Consider the following 12,617-nt stretch of genomic DNA (forward strand, 5'->3'; position numbering starts at 1 on the left):
CGGCTTGGCGGCTGGCCCGTCGGGACCGCCGGCTGCTGAGGCCCGTGCCGGGGTGGTTTTTATGGCTGCGCTTAGCCCGTCGTGCCTCGGGTGCGCTCCCGCCGGAGCGAAACGGGGCTGGCGGGGAGAGGCGCTGCCAGCTTGCCTCGACTCGACCCCTGTCGCCAGAGGCGGCGATCCCCTCCCTCCCCCACCCCTGCCGCCCCTGCCTGCCCAGCCTTGCGTCTGGCACCGGCCCGGGGCAGGTGTGTGTGCGTGACCCGGCCCGCCCCTCCTCCGGGCTCCGCTCGCCGCGGGAGGGGCCGCGCTGCAGGGCCGCTCCCGGCACGGAGATGCGGGGCGCTGGCTCTGCCCCACGACTGCGCTTGCTGCTCGAGACGGCTTTCTGCTGAGTGCATTGCACGCGCCCTCTGTAAAATAGAAGGCACTTCTAGCCGCAGAAGAAGACCGAGGGACTTCACTGGGAGCAGTACTTTTTAAAAAAATGTATCTTGGCTGACTGTATCAAGGAAAAGTGCTGCCACTTATTCACTGGAATACAGTGTGCTTACGATGGTTGTAGTGTGCCATATGAAATCATGTTCTCTCCTTACCTAACCATGAGACCAAGGAAGAGGCAAATGCTGTGCTTGGCAAGGCCCTGTCCAGTGCTAATGGCGTGGACAGATGAAAAGCCAGTTATACTTCTCGCGGATAGACAGGTCACCCGGCTGGTCTTCATTTACATGCTTTGTTTAGTGGGTAAACTCAGTAGAAGGGGCTGAGTATTTCCGGCTCTGCAGTCCATGTATGTAACTGTCTAAAAGGACCCTAGTGTAACATACCTGTTTGTATGTTTGGGTTGAAATTTTTGTTCACTTTGATTCTTATTGACCCAGTCGATAATGCTGTAAAAACAAAGTGAAGAAGGAAGGGGAAAAGATGAAGAAAGTATTTTCAAACACATGGCTGTGCATGCATGTTCAGAAGATGTCTTTATTCCTAGGATGTTTTAATAAATCCCTTTACTTAGTTTGCTAGTCTGTATGGCCTTAAAAAAGCAAATTAAGACACCAATCTGAAGCCCTGAAGGGTATGACTCAGTGACATAACAATAAATTGTAGTATCTCCTGCTAAGTAATTATACCATATCATGTCACAACAAGGTATTGTTGAAATACTATCATGTAGCTCATAAAGTGTCATTTTTTTTATTATAAGCCTATAAAATAAACAGAATGCTGTGTTACACACATGGGCACAAAATATTTCATTAGGACTTAGAAAGGGAGCTGCTGTTGCTTTCTTGCAGGAACATGCTCAAGATAAAGTAGGTACGTCCCAGTTTGCATTCTTTCTTTTATTCTGGGAACTAGCAGAGGTTAAACAGCTAACTGAAACCCCAAGGTCAGAGGTAGAGCTGTTCTGATGTCAAATCATGAGAAATGCCAAAATATTTAGTAGTAGCCATCATGATGCTCCTGGTGAAGTCACTGGCTTTTCTTGCTAGTATCTAGCTCTGGCCTCAGGTGAACCTGTTTTAATCTGCTGTAATTTTACTGTCTTCTTGTGAAGTGGCAGAAGAGAGGGAGGATTGAGATTGATGCTTTTGTACTGTCAAGACTGTATGCCTTTCAGCATTTTGTTGCCTTCCTGTGTTTGTTTTCAGCAAGTCCAAGTTCTAAAGGGAGCAGAATCTTACTGATTTTAGTGGGAATTGAAAAGCCAGAAGGGAGAAGCTGGGAGCAGAGAGAGTCCTTGCCATCTGGTTAGCAGACCCAGCACTTTTAACCATGTCTGGAAGTGTTTCTAGATCAAAGGACTGGTTGATGGCAGCCCTTAACATCTTCCAGCACAACACCTCTTCCATCTGAGCTCTACTCATCATCCCCACAGAATGACTTCTGTCTCAAAATGGAAGGAAGAGAAGTGCTATGCAAGTCCGTGGTATTGAAGAAAAGAAAGAGTGCTGCTTGGGTGTCCTTTGGTTTGTAGCACCTGCCATGAGCCCTTGCAACAAGATGGAGCATTTGACATGATGGGGCCTTGAGGATCCATAATCCCAAGCATTAGGAAGAGTGTTGGCAACATGTTACAAGTTTCTGATATAAGCAGACAGGAGGTGTTACCTAGAGAGTGTTGAAGGGAATGTATGGATCTCTGGCGTGAGCAAATCAGTATTAAAATGTTACATGAATGGGTATAACATGTTCAGATGTCTGTTGAAAGACCAAATCCAGCCATTTGTTGAAATGAACCCTTGCTACATTCAGCCAAATTGCCACTGTGATGAATGTGGCTGTTCTGTCACATTTCTGACATATTCTGCTTCCCAAAAATCAGTTAAAAAATAAAGGAAATCCTTAAGAATTCTGTGTACTTTTTCAGTCCTTAATTCAGCTTCAGGTTGTGAGGCGGATTGGAAGTAGCTTGCTGGATCCAAGCAGTACAATTGTTAAGCTGGCATTTCTTCCAAGTTGTTCTGTGTTACAGAATGTACTCTATATATAGTCAGTGAGTGGTATTTATGCAGGGAAAATGTCCACTGCAACCAGTGGGCTTTTTCCTTAGTCTACAGATACATGTTTGAGGGATTTGGGTATCTGTGTATAAACTTAGTGTTCTGCAGAGTTTCAGGTCAGATAGTCACCTCATACATCTAGTACGCACTGAACAGCTGCTGGAAGGAATGAGGGAGAGATCATCACATAGCCAGCAATATTCATTACTTTTATTAAACACAGTTCACATTTTGGAAGAACCATAAATTTTACACTTAAAATGCTATTAATTTATTGCACTCCAAATGTTTAATCTCCACAGTACAGTGAGGATACATGCTATAAGTCCAAGTTGTTAAAAATATAGAAGTTGAGGCAGTAAGAATTTGAATTGAAGCTTAAATTACTTAAAAGCTTAGGTATGTTTATGCTGCAGTGATGTACATACCTGAGCTGGTTTAAAACCAGTCAGCTGGGGAACTGGTAGCAACCTGGCTGTAGCAGTGTGGACCCTGTAGCTATCTGGAAAACATGCCCAAAAAGCTGGGTAAATACTTGAGTGGTTAGGCTGGCCTGAACTCAATGGCCAGACTGCTACCAGTGCCCAAGACAAGTAATTTAAAGCCTGCCTGGCAGGGTATCCGCAGCATTGCAGTCACATCACTTGTGACTATAGCACAGGCATACCCTTCTGTGAATTCTGTGACTCAGCCTTGTCTTCTGGCAGATGATTCCCAAGCTCTTCTGGGAGTTCTGTGCTGATATCAATTCAGTGGTCCATGGGAAAGGCCTTTGCAGTGTTAAAAAGCTCACAGCACAGCATAAGTTGCACCTTTACGGCATTGAAACCTCCTGTGTTGTAACGGTGGGCTCTCGTAGCCACGTGAGCAGCTTGTGAGTCAGTCTGTGTGTTTGCATAATTGGGTCCTTCTTGTTTGCTTGGAGGAAGGGCAAGGCGAGGGTGAGTAGCCAGGCTTCCTGGCTCTGTCATACAGGTGTGGACAAGAGGAAACCACTGGAGGAGCTTGGGCAGAGCTGGTATTGAGGTGCATGGGGCCTAGGGCAGAGGCTACTGTGTGAGCCCCTCCCTGCCTCTCTCCTGCCCACACAGGGATAACGAGTCTTGCTGCCTGACCTGGCCCAGGTTCTTCCTCCTGCCTGTCCCTTCCTGTGGCCCATGGACCAAGGCAATTACTGTAGCTCCTCACCCCTGAAATGAATTTACATTTTGTACAGAAACAAATTTCAAACACCGCAACACAAGGGTCTTCTGTGTTCACCGCCTCACACAAGGAAAGGATGGATGGCTGCTCTTTCTAGTTAAAAGCAACAAGTCACACATGACTGCTTTTAACAAAAATCATCTCTCTAAGGGCCAGCCTTCAAGACCACTGCAGCCATCAGAATTACAGAGGCAACGTGTGGGGACTGGGATGTGCGTGTGTTGAATTTCTTGTAATATGTCGATGTTTTTAAGAACAGGCATGATTTTGTTGCAGCTGTAATGACTACTGAAGGCTGCTAAGCTTGAATTTCATTATTTGAATTGTAGAATGATGGTTAAATTTAATAGTGATGTCCAAGATGTGGTTGAGGGACGCCTGAAGTTTCCATAGCAGGAAGAATAACAACAATTTTGGAAGCAAGGGCAGATACGCATGTGTGAAGATTGATGGGCTTGAGACCAAATCTTCATCAAGTATATGCTGATGTGAACTCAAGATGATGTGTGGATGATGTCATAATTGAGAATGACTTTGTATAGGTGCCTTGTCTCTTAATGCTGTTCTTAAACTTTATTTCTTCTATAATGATGTTTTCCTCAGTACTGGGGCTGGAATTTCTCTTCAGAGTGTACAACAGAAAACAGAAAGATGACATGGTTCTTTCATACAAAAATATATGCAGTCAGTGGTTTTGTTATAAAAGGTCTCTTGCTTTCAGTCTATATTCACAGTTCCAACAGCAATGGAAAACACATGGATAAAAAGTGAGTTATTCTGTTGACTTTCACTGTATAATGATTTGTTCTGTGCTCTGGAAGCCTTGAAATGATGGTGTGTTGGGTTTGCATGGCCAGGTTTTGGTAGCAGGGGGCTAAAGCTGTGGCTTCTGTGAGAAGCTGCCAGAAGCTTCCCCTGTGTCCAGCAGAGCAGATGCCAGATGGCTCCAGGACAGCCGTGCTGCTGGCCAAGCCTGGGCCAGTTAGAAATGGTGGTAATGACTCTGTGATAACATATCTAAGAAGGGAGAAAGAAAGTTATTATGCAGATGTAAGTGTGGCCATAGAAGAGTGGGACAAGAATATGTGAAAGGAACAACTCTGTGAACACCCAGGTCAGTGGAGAAGGAGGGGCAGGAGGTGCCCCAGGCACTGGAGCTGAGATTCCCCTGCAGCTGTGAGGTGAGGCAGCCGTGCCCCTGCAGCCCATGGAGGACCACGGGAATGCTGAGATCTACCTGAAGCCCATGGAAGAGTCCCACATTGGAGCAGGGGGATGCCTGAGAGGAGGCTGTGACCCTGTGGGAGACCTGTCATGGAGCAGGGTCCTGGCAGGGATCTGCAGACCCATGGAGAGAGTAGACCATGCCAGATCAGGTTTGCTGATAGGACTTGTGAGCCCTTGGGGAAAAGCCTAACCTTGAAGGGCTGCACCCTGTGGAAGAGTGACTCATGTTGGAGCAGTTTGTGGAGAACTGTAGCCTGTGAGATGGACTCTACATTGGAGAAAGGTCTCCTGTGGGAGGGAGCGGGGGAAGGACTGCTCACCCTGAGCAGTGGCAGAAACAACATGAGATGAACTGATCATAATCCCCCATTCCCTGTCTGTCTGCACTATGGGAGGGGAGAGGAGGTAGAGCTGGGAAGGAGGGAGGTGTGAGGGGATGTGTTTTTAAGGTCTTATTTTACTTCTCATTATCCTGCTCTGATTTTATTAACAATTAATTCAGTTAACATCTCTAATTCAAGCCTGTTTTGCCTGTGACAGTATTTGGTGAGCAATCTCTCTGTCCTTAACTCATGAGCCCTTCATGGTATTTTCTCTCCCTTGTCCAGCTGTGGAGGAGAGTGACAGGACAGCTTTGGTAGGTGTCTGGCACCCAGCCAGGGTCAACCCATGGTAGATGGGAAATCGAGAGAAGTAATTCTGCTATTCTCAGAAAATCTTGTCATGCACCAGTTAGATAAAATGTGGAATTGTTAACAGATGGAAGTTGACTTTGCTACACAAAAAAGTAATTTTGATGTGTCAGTTTTTGTCTATTTAGGGTCCATATCATGTAAAAGTCATTTGACGTTGCTCAGTTAAGCAACTCAGTGGAGTAATGCCAGGGTACTCCCAGGGGAAATCCAGATCTTGGATCTCCCAAGAGATAGTTAAAGCTATCTAACTACAGTAGCCTTTAGTTAAAGCTGCTAGACCTTCAGCTATTATTTATTTGCTTGACTCCTGGGAATATAGATAAATTTTAAGAATTTTGTTGAGTTTTTTGGGTTTTGGTTTTACTGGGTTGTTTTGGGGTTTTTTTGTTTAATTTAAGAATTTATTTCCCCATTTTTTTGTGTTTTATTATGTATGGCTTTATATTACTTGAGTAGGAGACAGATTGATCTTTGGAGGTTTCATATGTCCAGAGATCACATGTTTTTATGTGTCCTGCAAGAATGGAGGTTTTGGATTTAATCTGGGTGATTGAGAGCTGTCTTAAAATATGGAGGATATTAACACTCCATTCACTTCTGGGGACATTGTTTGCTTGTGTAGTTTAGGATGTACTGTCAGGAATTAAAGAGTCCCGTTCAGGTCTGATGTAACTCCATTGACTTACTGGAATTTCCACAGTCACAAATGACTCATAATGCTCAATATTCAAAAACAAACTCCAAAAGCATGCAATTTTGGGAAACAATGTTTGGTTTGGTTTGTTGTTTTGGGTTTTCTTCCCTTGCAAAGCTGGCATTGTATGAAAAAGATACAACATTTTTTAGTTCTATATTAACTTTTCAGTTTCTTCTAGTGTATCTCTTTAATGTTATTGAATACTTACTGAAAAGTTAGCACATTTCTTTGCTAAATTGTGAGGCCCTGAAAAGACTTATCAGACAAAATGTATAATTTAATACATTTGACTGAAGAATGTACTGAAATTGGTAAGATATTGGTTCCTTCTCTTGCTGTTTGAAAAAGCTTTGCAGACTCTGACCAGTTTGAACTAGCTGCCATCTTTAGCTGATTTTCATAAATTAAAAATATCACTATATGAAAAAAGTATTTCAGTAAAGGCTGTGACAGCCTGGAGAAGAAATGGTGTCAGGAGATCTCAGAGCAGCCTCCTGAGCACTGGAGGTTTCTGAGGAGGTGAAGCTGAAGCTGAGGAGCACAGCGTGGAAATGGGAGACAGTGGTTTCCTAAAGATGAGGAAACGGGGGAGGGGAATTCTAGCCAAAACAAGGATAAACATTGTTTTGTTCTGAAGTTTTGGAACAAGTTGCCCAGAGAAGCTCTGAAATGTTTTCAAAAGGCTTTCAGGATCTGAATGGACGAAGTCTAGACCAATTCTAAACTCATTCTAAACTCAGAATCTGTTCTGAATGGGAGTTTGGACTAAATGACCTCCTGAGGTCCCTTCCAGCCTGACCAACCCTGTGATTTCTTTGCTTCTGCATTAAGTACCACTGTTGGGGGAAGATAAGGATCATTATATACTTTAAAATCAGGCTGTTCATGGCAACTTCTAGCTATAAAATGCTGTACTTGTTAAAAAGAAAACAAATTGCAAGTTAAAATTATCATAATGCAGGCATTAAGGACAAAGTAAAGGAATAGCCAGTGGCTACCATCTTACATACCTGTATGTAGTACTATATGCTCCAGCAAGAATGGCATCTGTTGGTTAAAAACAGAGAACAAGTGCTGTTCCCTATTTTAATCAGCAATAATTTTTAAAAATTTACTCCATATTCTAAATATTAAAAGCAAAAAAAAATCTAGGAAAATACATAATTTCAAAACTTTTTAAAAATTACATCAGCATGTCTATTTTTAAAAACAGAACTGCTGGTTTCATGATACTTCCAAACTACTTTTGTAAAGCAATGATATTTGGAATTTCAGTGTATATAAAAAAATGATTAATGGAGAGATATCAGCTATAGTGTGAAATAGAGATCTCTTCTATGAAATTTAATTTCTTTGCCTTCTAAAGATATCTAATAATGTCATTATTGATCCACCTATTTTAATGAAAAGTGATTTGACTGAAATTTTCATTGCATACTTAGCAAAACAGTTCCTGCAGTAAGAAAAATATATCTCCGTATCTGCAGAGCAATATTTTGTACTCATAAATTAATGGGAGAAAACGCCTGTTTGATGACTGTTGCTTTCACCACCTGTGCCTCACATGTCCAACTACAGTATGAAGGCTAGATGAAATTTCACTTATTCAATATGGGCATATTCTTTGGGACAGTACAGCCAGCAGAAACTTGAGATGAGGATTATCTTGTAGGTCTGGTTTTTCGAACTAGCTAGGGTGTGTTACCTTAATAAGTAAGCCAAATAATTACTTATTTACAGAGTCAGCAAATAGTAAGGTCACACTGGCATTTCTGAGCAAAGAATGACACTGAACTGATCGGTTAAAGTGGCCTGAATTTATCTGAAATACTCCAGCAGTAGTTATAATTCAAGCAAAGCCCTATGGAATTGTAAAGGCAAAAGTACTGAGCTAGAAGGGGATGTGGCATTCAGAACATCCATTCAAAACGTGGGGGGTTACTACATAGGTATCCTGCTTACAGCTCAGTTTATGGTTCAGGATTTCATCCAGAAAGTGAGTGACATTAAAATGATGTGAAAGTAAAGAAACTATTTCACAATATGTGCAAGTCTTTCAGTTGTGCTCATAGCTTCTCCAGTGCAATAGGAAAGCATGTACAGTATGCTTTGCCAAACAGCTTCAAAATTTTTCATGAATCAGATAAAACCATCACCAGAAAAACATCTTCCAGTCTAAGATGTGAGGGAAAACTCAACATTTCTGTTCCTTAATCTACATCACTTCATACCAGTACTACATTTTCAAAAAAGACCAGGTCCTTTTAAAGTCCTCAGGTTTTCAGACTGCATCATGAAACAGTTTTGAAGGAACTAGGTTGCTAAAAAGTGGGAGTCATGGTTTAAACCCAGCTGGTAACTAAGTATGACACGGCTGCTTGCTGCAACCTGGCCCCCAGTGTGATCGGAGGAGAATTGGGGAAAAAAAGGTAAAACCTGTGGGCTGAGATAAGAACAGCTTAATCATAGGAATAAAATATAATATATATACTGTAGTAATTTAAATGAAAAGGGATGCCACAAAAAGAAGAGATAGCAAAATAAACCCCAAGAAACACAAGTGATGAACACTGTAATTGTTCATCACCCACTGACAAATACCAGGTCTATCCCTGAGCAGTGACTGACCTCTCCCCCACGCAGTTTCTATACTGAGTGTGACACTCTATGGTATGGAACATCTCTTTGGCCTCTTTGGGCCAACTGTCCTGGCCTTGCTTCCTCTGTGCTTCTTGTGGACCACCTTGCTGGCAGAGGACGGGCAGCTGAAAAGTCCTCGACTTACAGTATGCACTGCTCAGCAACAACTAAAACATCAGTGTGCTATCAACATTATTATCATACTAAATCCAGCAACTTTATCCCAGCCAAAACCTGGGCAGTTGGGGAGTACATCATAGAAATTGTTCTCTATTGGCATTTCTCAAGGCAAACTGGGCTTTTAAAAAATTTTTTGTTGGTTTTGTAGGTTTTTTTGTGAGAGGTTTAATTTAATTTAATTTCATTTCATTTCATTTCATTTTATTTCATTTTGTTGTTAGCAACAGAAGGTGGAAAGAGAATTGAAATATCTGTGTACTTACATATTTTTTTTAATTTATATATATATTTTTATATATATATATATATATATATATATCTATGCACTACAAGCAGTGGAGCCAGGACCTCCTGCTTGCCTTGTCAGTGCTGGATCATTTACTATCCCTCTTTGTGTTTACATAAACTGTACATTTTTAAATGCACAGATGCAGTGGACCTGTGTCTGACGTGTTTTCCACTTTTCCATTAGATTTTTGGGAAAAATCTACTAACTTAAGTGTATACTTCTTTCAAATGGTGTTGGAGACTTTCAAGTACAGCACTATACTCATAGCTTGTGAAGAGTATCTAAATGGCTTTTATTTAATTAAAAGCTACATATGGGTTAAAAGCTCTGGTATCAGTATAATTGGCAGTGAGATAGAGCTGTGAGATATAAAACTGGGGTAGCAGGTATATGCAGGGAAGGTGAAACAAGGCTTCTGTTCACAAAATCTGCTTGCCTTTATTATTGCCATGTGATGTTGATTAATTCTTACTTCTGGTCCTAAATGTCTGTGCCTGATGGCTCTGTCTTGTTGAGCTCTCTCCTTGTTTCACTCAAGAAGCAGCAGCGTGTTCACTGGTTGTAAAGGGAGCATTTGTAGCAATTGTCAAGAAAGGCAAGATTACAATGGACACCAATTTAAATAAAAAGCATTTGGGCATTTTATATGCCTGGGACACAGGGAATTTCTATTTCAGCTCTTCTTCAGTCCTTTTCTTTAGACTTTGGTGACAAGCATCACATACTTGCTAAGGGAATTTCTTTGCTGCAGCTCTGTGAAATAGGGAAGCATGATCCCTGTTTTCAGGAAACTGGTAGTGTGAGAAAGGAAGTGTGAAAATTACAGTGTCTGAATTAGTAGATACTCTGTTAAATATTCAAATGTCTATCTCAGTTCAGAATTGTGGATTTAGGCTTCAATGGTTCAAGAGGTCAAGAGCTGAGCCTGGCTTTGTTGAAAACATTGGGAAAGGAGTGCACCATCCTTTCCCTCTGACATACAGGTGTCCACTTGGAGTTCAGTTGTATTTGGTGGAGCAATACAGAATTTCTGGGCTTTGAGGGTATAGATGTTTCCTAAGTATTTTCCTACATTATGAACAGGATGAAAAAGCCATAAGTTGGTTTAGAAACTTCTTTTTCCCTGCCATATGACAAAGAAATATTCATGAGTAATAGAAAAATGCCTGAGGCCATTAGCATACTACCATGGTAACATTGCTCAGTTTGCTTTCAGGAAACTGTTGATTTTTGAACTGTGTTTATCCAGCCATTACCACAGATCTTGGGCACAGAGACAGCAGTGACACAACAACTGATCAGCTCTGTTTTCTGGGCTAGTTAGCTGGTGTGCTTGGCCACTCTGAGACTCTGGACCTAGACTTGGCTTCTTCCAAGGTTGGTTTCTGTACACATCGCTGTCCTGAACAGTCCAGACAAATGCAATGTACTTTCATTACTGTTTCCAAGATGTGGACTGTCTACTGGTATGTGTTGCTGTCTCTCTCTGTCTGAACAGTATCTGCTGTTACCCTTTCAATATTTTTCATGACTGTGCTGTGACTAGTTTCACCCAGTTGTTCCCAGATGCATCAGCCACATTCTGTCCCTTTGGGCCTCAGGGCAGGCACACAGCCTCCCAGACCTGGAGAGAGGTGTGAAGGGTACCTTCCTCTCCCAGCACTTTTGCACCAAATGCTCTCTGTGTCAGATTTGCACAGGAGGGTGTTATGTCCCACCAGACACCCTTGCAGAGGCTGGTTATGTAACTTTGTGAGCCTAAGTTCCAGTATCTATAGTAACATTTAAACAGAAATAAAACAGTTCCCAAAACAGGAAAAAATTACTGAAAACTATCCAGAAATTAGATTTTACCTCTCCTGATTCACAATAAAACATGGGTTGTTGGATCTATACAAACTGTAGATGAAAACTTTATCCTTTCTGTGTCCTCTGACAGTATGCAAGAGAGATGGAAGAGAGGAAGAGGTCTCTAGAGAGGAGAGAGTTGACCTGGATCAGGCATAGCCAAGTGGCACTTTCCAAAGCTCCAGAGATGCTTTCAGAAACTTGGTAGGAGGGTTTTAGTAGGGATGGGTGTGGGAAGAGTTATGGAATGTTAATAATGGCTGCCTTTTGAAGTGTGTTGGTGCTGGGAGAGCACTGCTGCTCATGTGCATGTTGAAGAGTTTGTCTGGGACATCTGAATTATATGGGACAAAGGTGAACAAGATCAGGAGAATATGAAGATGGCTTTTCAGTTTACTCTCCTCTGTCTACACTGAAGGCATGCTCTCCTCAGGCTTCTCTGGATCCCTTATGAACAGCAAAGTTATTCCTGTAGTGAGTACTTCTCAAAGGAACTGCTTCAGCAAAACCTCACCAGTGAGGCATGGCAAAGGCAGATTCAGATCAGTGAAGAAATTCAGCCTTGGGTGAACAGTTACTTAGAAATACCATCATAAAAATCTGCTGTAGAAATCCTGGAGATTATTTTAAAAATAAATAAAAGTTGTATTTACAAATAAAATACTTTATCAATAAATATGCTGTATTTATTTCTGCAGGCTCAAATCTGTTCTGTCATCTGTTCAGGGCAAACAATGTCCAAAGTCTTCCTTCAGCCTCTTCCATTGTGCCTGTTGCCATTTCTCCTCTTTTTGAAGCAGTTGCAGAGTACATCTGGAGAGGGCAATATATTGTGCATACTTCCAATAAAAGGCCTGGACAATCTGCTGCAGGTATTCAATGAATAGCTGAAAACTTAGAGTTTGGGGTTTGTGGAATCTCCAGTTTTGTACAGAAAATATATATTTTTCTTGGGTGATACTAGTGGCTCTTCTAAGGCAATTTTCAACTTTTTTTGGTTTTTGTTCTTCTCTGCATGAATAGCATTATATTCTGGCACAAAGCTTCATCTCTTTTTGAAGTGTGCTTGTGGCAGGCAAGAACTATAAATGCCTAATACAGAAATCTCAAATCAGAGCTTTACTTATTGGGTTCCAGAGAGGATCATAAAATGCGTCAGTTATTTAAGATGTAATGTGAAAATAGAAAAGGTACTTTAATTTAAGAATCAAGCTATCAAGCTAAAGGAAATACTATTTTAAAAAAATAGCTGAGTTTTATTACCTTAGGGAAATAATTATAGTACTCAAAATACGAGTTAATATTTCTCTCAAAAAGAAAAAAATGCTTTAAAATTT

At 41.6% G+C, this 12,617-nt stretch overlaps 1 long non-coding RNA gene across 1 annotated transcript; it reads left to right on the forward strand.

The window, feature by feature from the left end:
* The first annotated feature begins 10,698 nt into the window (after nt 1-10,698).
* On the forward strand, nt 10,699-11,956 carry LOC132326944 (uncharacterized). Its single transcript, XR_009486380.1, has 2 exons — nt 10,699-10,809; nt 11,372-11,956. It is a non-coding gene; the product is annotated as an uncharacterized LOC132326944 (long non-coding RNA).
* Nucleotides 11,957-12,617: the final 661 nt, after the last annotated feature.

This window comes from Haemorhous mexicanus, chromosome 4 (genome assembly GCF_027477595.1).
Source record: "Haemorhous mexicanus isolate bHaeMex1 chromosome 4, bHaeMex1.pri, whole genome shotgun sequence".
Classification (NCBI taxonomy): domain Eukaryota; kingdom Metazoa; phylum Chordata; class Aves; order Passeriformes; family Fringillidae; genus Haemorhous; species Haemorhous mexicanus.